Genomic DNA, 7,501 nt, shown 5'->3' with positions numbered 1-7,501 from the left:
ATTGTGGCTCAAAATTTGTTTATATTAACAAAAATAAGTTGGCCAGTGTAAACATTGGAATTTGTTTCTTTGTACTTCAGTCAATTAAATAAATGTTAAAGAGAACAAATGACATATTCTTGATTTTATGGCATTCAGCATGATTTCTGAAAGATCATGTGACACTGAAAGCTAGAGTAATGAAGCTTAGCATAAGAGGCAAACACACTTTAAAATATATTCAATTAAAAAGCTTTTTTTAATGGTATTTTTTTTTTTTTTTTACGAACAAATGTAACCTTTTTTTATTCATCCATTAACAAATCTTATTTACCTTTTATAATAGTAGTGTATTATGCTATTTTTATTTATAATAGATAGGCCTATTTTAAAAGCATGTAACTATTGCTATTGTTTTGACGGAAAGTTCGGCAGCTGCGCTACACTGCGAGCGAACACTGAAGTATAAAGATACACCGTCTAGTCTAGAAGTGGGTGCATTGTTGTAAACTAGCAGCCAGCTAACACTAAATGTCATTGCACACTGCCTCCGAAATTTTCGTCCGTCATAGAAAAAAAAAATTCGGATCGGTTTGGTTTTTTGCATTTCTCGCATCCGTTGCAAGCATTTTGAGAGGTGTTTTGTACGGTGGCCGAGAGAGGCCAACGCGCTGCAAACTTAAGAAAACACATGCAAACAGAAAAAACGACAACAAATTAAGAAGACATCTTAATCAGTTTGACAACACAGGCGCTGCAAATCCTTGCAACGCAAACACAAATACGGAAACACGCTGCAAATTCTCACAACACAACCAAACTCAGAAACGCGCTCTGAACACACGAAGGCACTGCAAACTAACAAACTAGAGCCCTGCACGGGCCTTAAATCTAAGCCCTAGCCCGGCCCTGGCCCGAGACGCACAGGCTGTAGCCCGGCCCGTGTCCGGCAGCTTATCAAAAATTTTGGCCCGAGTCCGACCCGAAGCCCGTCTTTTTTTCCGCCAAACAGCTAATACTGTTACAGCCATTAAAATAGACCAGATTCGTATTTGATAGAAAGTTTATGTTTTTTCGTTTCGTTTTTTTATCAGAACAATTTAGAGAAATGTTTGGAGTTTTTTGTTTGTTTGTTTGTTTTTTAAATGTAAGTTTTAGTTTTTTAAGTGACATCGATATCCAAGCGGCAACCCCAAGCGGTATGTGGTCCACAGTGAGTTTACTCAATTTAACCTATATATCAAATCAACACTTGACTAGTCTACAATGCAATTCACAGATATAAAACAAACATCAATATATCACAATGTTAGATTTAAAGTTTATTATCACCATCTCAGAACAAAGGCACTTCGAACAGGGCAGGCAGCTCTGCTGCGCAAAACCGGAACATACAAAGTCGCAGTGGTAAAGTAAACGAATAATGAACAAATATATAAAGAATAAATAATAATATAGAAAACTTCAAAAACACAACTTTACCACGTGGCTGAAAATCTCTGTGCTGCGCAGAGTAGAGCGGCAACAATTTCCCCCTGCGCTCCTTGCATTTAATAATCGCTCTGCTCCAGCTCCACTCCTCGCTCACTGATATCAGAAACACCGCTCCGTGTCAAAAAAAATCAGTATTTGAAATGTAACAGTCCTGTTCATAAAATATAATAAAATAAAATAACAGGATAGTTTCAAACATAGTGTGCAATATTTGTTCCGACCACAGCTAATAATTGTCAGCATTAAAAGAGTATTGCTGCTTTATCCAGTGCAAAGTTTGTAATGAAAATAATACGTTTTCGTCAGCTATTTTACCTACAGATCACATTATTTCTGATTTGAGTGATCCATCTCTATCAAGCTGAACATGTTTAACATAAGATTTCCTGCTTAATGTGCAGTTATATTATGGACCATTGGCATGAATTGTACTCATGATGGAGCGGTGGTGGAGCGCTCTTGAAGAGAGTGAAAACCATGACGCTCCGACTTTTAAAAAAATCCGCTCCTTCCTCCATTTAAAATCACACCGCTCCACTCCGTGCTCCGCTCATACTTTGCTATGCGCCAGTTAGGCATCACTGGCGCTTCCGGGGACGCACGCATTAAATCTCATTAAACTTTTTTTTTTACGTTTTTTTCTAAAGCAGGCCCGAAGCCCGATATGCGTGCAAGTTATGACGTGAAAATTGGCCCGAAGCCCGGCCCTAGGGGCAAAAAAAAGTCGGGCCCCGACGGGCTCGGGCACAAATGCAGGGCTCTATAACAAACGCGCTGCATATAGCTCGGTCCACAACGGAAATGTTTCAGGGGGACCTCAAAAAGTGACAAACCCATCTGGGACCTGATTACTTATATCACTATCACCTTTAAGTGATACTATACTATCACTAAAAGGTGATAGTTCACCGATAACACCTCTGCTCTGACCAACAGCCACTGAACAAATAATCAGGTCCCAGATAGGTTCGTCACTTTTTGAGGTCCCCCTGAAATATTTCTGTCATGGACCGAGCTATATGCAGCGCGTTCGTGTGTTTGCAGAGCGTTCCTGTGTTCGCAGCGCGTTTCTTAGTTTGGTTGTGTTGTGAGAATTTGCAGCGCGTTTCCGTATTTGTGTTTGCGTTGCGAGGATTTGCAGCGCCTGTGTTGTCAAACTGATGAAGATGTTTTCTTAATTTGTTGTCGTTTTTTCTGTTTGCATGTGTTTTCTTAAGTTTGCAGCGCGTTGGCCTCTCTCGGCCACCATAGTTTTGACAGTTCAGAGCCACCTTACAAGCAAACGCCAAAATCCAGAATTGCGTCTGTCAAGTTCATTCACTTTGTCCCGCAGCACAAAGCACTGTAAAGGTCCTTGTACACTGAGTTAGCAAAAATTTGTGGTCTTCTTTATAATATGTGGCTCCAGTAAAGCTAGCAAAGCATCAAAGATTACTGACATCCTGAAATAAACTTTGAATCACCCGGGATAATCCCGCAGTTTATTAATAAGGAGGTGCGCCTTAAGAGTATTCCCTCATTCCCTCGTTTCTCTTTTTAAGAAGAGAGTGGACAACATCGTTCTGTTTTGTATTGTTTTGCTTTTTTTTTTTCTCAACGGATGAATTAATACGCATCGGACTCAGTGTGCATGGTTTCTGTGCGTGATTTTTAGAATTACGAATACGAAAAAACGCATACGAAAATTTCGGACTCAGTATGCAATGACCTTAACTGCTACACTGGCCGCGAACGGTGCAAAAAGTTGCGTTAAAGCACACAGATCCCGTTATAATCAGTCATCCAGTAACTGAGTGCGAGAGCTACAGTAAACGCATTCCACGTGCTTATGCTACAGACAAGCTGACAAATAGATACAGAAAGTGCGCTTTGATGCATCCAGTGTACAGTAGAAAAGTGTTTTTCAACCTTTTTTGAGCCAAGGTACATTTTTAATTGAAAAAAAATCACAAGGCACACCAACAATTGAAACTGTAAAAAAATGAAACTCTGTAGCCTATTAGGGCTGGGCGATATGGCAAAAAAAATGTATCACGATAATTTTTTTCATATCAGTCGATATCGATAATTATTACGATAAATGTCAAATCTTTATATCTATCAATATTAAAGGCAGATTTTTTCTCCTTAATGAAAGAAAAACCAGATAGTTAATTATTATTTATGGTTTATTGTCAGAACAAGACACATATTTTCCAAACAATGATCAATTGAGGTAGAATACAGATTAGAATATTACTATCAACATCAATAGAATACAATATTATTAATATTAATAGAATATATACAATTCTTAAAAAAAACCGAACTGTAATATGATGATTTTTAAGTAGGCTATATTTATCATTCAACAAAAATAAGAATAGACAAATCTTTTCAGCATGCCAATCCCTTTGTGCAGCTGATTTTTGTAAAATGTTTTAGCTGTCTGACAATATAAATAAAAAAATGGCTCAGGGCTCTATACTTACTTTTCTTGCTAGGAGCACTTGTGCTCCTAACTTTAAAAAAAATAGGGGCACAGTCAAAATTTTAGGAGCACATTCTAACCAATAATCAAAACTCTGATAAAAAAAAAATTAGCCTTCCTATTACAAGGTGCTATTTGACTCCTCAAAGTGATTTACAGGGGAATTTTGTTTTTTACCTTTGTTTTTATCCTTTCATTTGTTTAAAGAGGCTCAGATGTGAAATGAATGCAATCAAAATCATAAATTCATGTTGTGATTAATGTTTTTAATATAAAATTATGACTACAGAAATTTAAATAACTGAACAGATCTGCCAGCAGGTGGCGGCAAGACACTGATTTAATTACTGAATCATATCGTTCATTTGATTCGTTTGAACGGATGGTTCATTCGGGAACAAAGCAAGTGACTGTCTTTATGAATGGGAAAGTGAATCATTTCACTAGATTCGTTTAAAAACGCACGTTTCATTCATAAACGAAACACCACTGTGTTTGAATGGAGATGCGCGCAGTTGTGACTTGTTTCAGATTGTTCGACGTTTGACGAAGAAATAGAGCTAAATCAGGCAATAGTGTTGTAGTCAGTCAATGTAAGTCACTTAATAATAACTAATTGTTTATTTAACTGCTGTATTACTGTAAATAGACCAATTAGGTGAAATTGAATAATATCCCACGGCACACCTGACGATCTCTCACGGCACACTAGTGTACCGCGGCACAGTGGTTGAAAAACACTGCAGTAGAATGGCATTAGGATGTGGCAGACCATTTTCTTCTGCAAGTTTTTGCTCAAACATATTCGGTTTAAAATTGTCTTAACCAAACGCCCCCCACAAACACATCAGCGCCCCCCTTTCAAAATTATTGCTTTCAGCGCCCCCCGATGCTCTCCCAACGCCCGGGGGGCGGTACCACCCCCGTTGAGAAACACTGTTATAGAGCAATACAGGTTTGGAAAAACATTAAGGTGAGTAAATGATTACTTTTCATTTTTTCAACTTTTCCTTTAGGGTTAGATTTTAACATTTCAATTTCATTTATGTAAGATCGCATTTTGAAAGTGACCATCAATTATGCAACACCAACTGTGTTTCCAGGATTAGCTTTAAAAGAATGGAATATGTGAGAGAGGAAATGCATTATAGATAATGTTGTATTTCATATCAGAGAAAGCCATCATGGGATGCACAATACATATTGCAAACAAAAACAATTGCATGATGCAACATAATCTACCAGAACAAATAAACAAATCCAGGGACAGTGACCTGTCTGAGCTATTGATATTAAATTCATAACTGAGCCAGTGTGTGCAGACAATGTTTATGATGTATGAAATTACCTAACAGAATTCAGAATATGTGCAGAGCTGCATATTGACTCTGCTCTGGTGGAATGTTCTGGAATATAGATAAGGATAAGACAATAACACTGGCATCATCTGTCATCAGGTCAGAGGAAAAAACAATAATCTGATATCATTATATTAGATTTAGATTTAGTTTCTAATGAAGCACATTAATATTTGCTAGACTAATGAAATTGGAGCATATCTGAGCTGAGCTGTAACAGCTCAGGTTTAATTATATTAACTAACTAAGGTCTATCACATATTTTTCACTCACTGAGGCAAGGTAGTCAAGTCCCTCTAGACAGATTCTTCATGCAAGCATTATTTTTATAGTGTTTGAGAAACTATTTTCAATGCATTGGTCTGTATTGAATCAAAGCATTATGAAGCTATATCACCTAAAAAAAAACTACATTTTGTGGACACCGAATTTCCAATTACGTTGTCTGTTTTTGCTGGGGAAATGAAAATTGTTTCAAATGAGATCAAAGCAGAATAAACCTTTACGCAACTCTGTGCAACACATTACAGGTATTTTGTTCCTGAAGGAATTTGTAGGCTCATTTGACAAGTGACAAACACCTCATCTTAAAAGTAGACAACATTAAGCAGTTAAACAAATACAGGCAAGTTGGATGAGAATTTCTCGTATATTGTAAAATGGAGTTTGCAGGGAAAACACACGCGCGTGCACACACACACACACACACACGCACACGCACACGCACACGCACACGCACACACACACACACACACACACACACACACACACACACACACACACACACACACACACATGTTGGGTTTACATGTTTTATGGGGACATTCCATAGGCGTAATGGTTTTTATACTGTACAAACCGTATTTTCTATGGCCCTACACCTAAACCTAGCCCTCACAGGAGATTGTGCACACTTATATTTCATCAAAAAAAACTCATTGGGCATGATTTATAAGCCTGTTTCCTCATGGGGACCTGAGAAATGTCCCCACAAGGTCAAAATCTACTGGTATTACTATCCTTGTGGGGACATTTGGTCCCCACAACGTGATGAATACCAGGTACACACACACACACACACACACACACACACACACGCACGCACGCACGCACGCACGCACGCACGCACGCACGCACGCACGCACGCACAATGTTCCTCCCATGTACCCTCTTTCTCAAATGCCTGATGTTCCATCAAAAATCAAGAACTGCCATTTCAAAGATTACCCTTGTATGAAATGTCATAGCATTGACCTTCTTTGGTGAAGTACACTCGTCTCTAGGGCCTGTCTGCCCTTCTTCATAATCTGGAACATTTGAGAAAGAAGCATCACTGATTCAGTTTCTTTTGAGTGGAGCCTCTTGACTTCTCAAGCTCATCAGTGCATTAAAGTGCAAAATTAAATCCAACAATTACCATGTAATATTTGACTATTTAGGTTGTTTTTGAGAAACAGTTGCTGATTGATGAAAGATGATTACTGCACTTGAACCAGATGGGTCCGTTTGTCCGGGTTTAAGGAAGGTGGGGGCAAAGTGTACAGCAGGACAGCAGGAGAGAGCACCTCTAGAGTGACAGAATGCTAGTCTGTCCACCTACACAAACATCAAAAATGTCATGTCTGCTGCTGAAACGTCCTTCTTATTTGTTTTTAGTGTGTTACTATGCATGTTCTGGTTGTTGCTAGGGCAAGTGGTTGCTATAGAGTGCTTGCAGCTTGGTTGATATGACCAAGGCCGTAACCAGGGTTTGAAATTTAGTGAGGTCCTAAGTAAGGTGTTAAAGCAACACTAAGTAACTTTTCCCTCAACGCTCCCTCTACAGGTTGGAAGCGGAATTGTCAACACTAAAGAGTTGTTTTACCTTAAAATAATGTTTCCGAACTCGTGTCAGTGGTTCATCAACTCATAACAGGGTGAAACGGCACTTTCGTATTCGCTTTGCGACCCTCTATCGGCCATAACAGCACTATGTAAGTTTGGGTCGTCGGGTCATGGTTTTGTAGTTCAAATGAGACTACAAATGCGACTTGCTTTACGACAGGCTTCACAAAAGGTTTTCATACTTTTATAAAGTCATACAACATACTCTACCTTGTCACTGGACATCGTTATTTCCAAAGCCGGTCCTGGATTGCCTCCAAAGAAATAACGTGCATGTGACTCGACGGTAGGCTAAATTATTTACGACATCGGTAAT

Source organism: Garra rufa, chromosome 8 (assembly GCF_049309525.1).
Source record: "Garra rufa chromosome 8, GarRuf1.0, whole genome shotgun sequence".
In the NCBI taxonomy this organism is placed as follows: domain Eukaryota; kingdom Metazoa; phylum Chordata; class Actinopteri; order Cypriniformes; family Cyprinidae; genus Garra; species Garra rufa.
The sequence above is the reverse complement of the archived record's forward strand: the minus strand, read 5'-3'. Positions refer to the sequence as shown.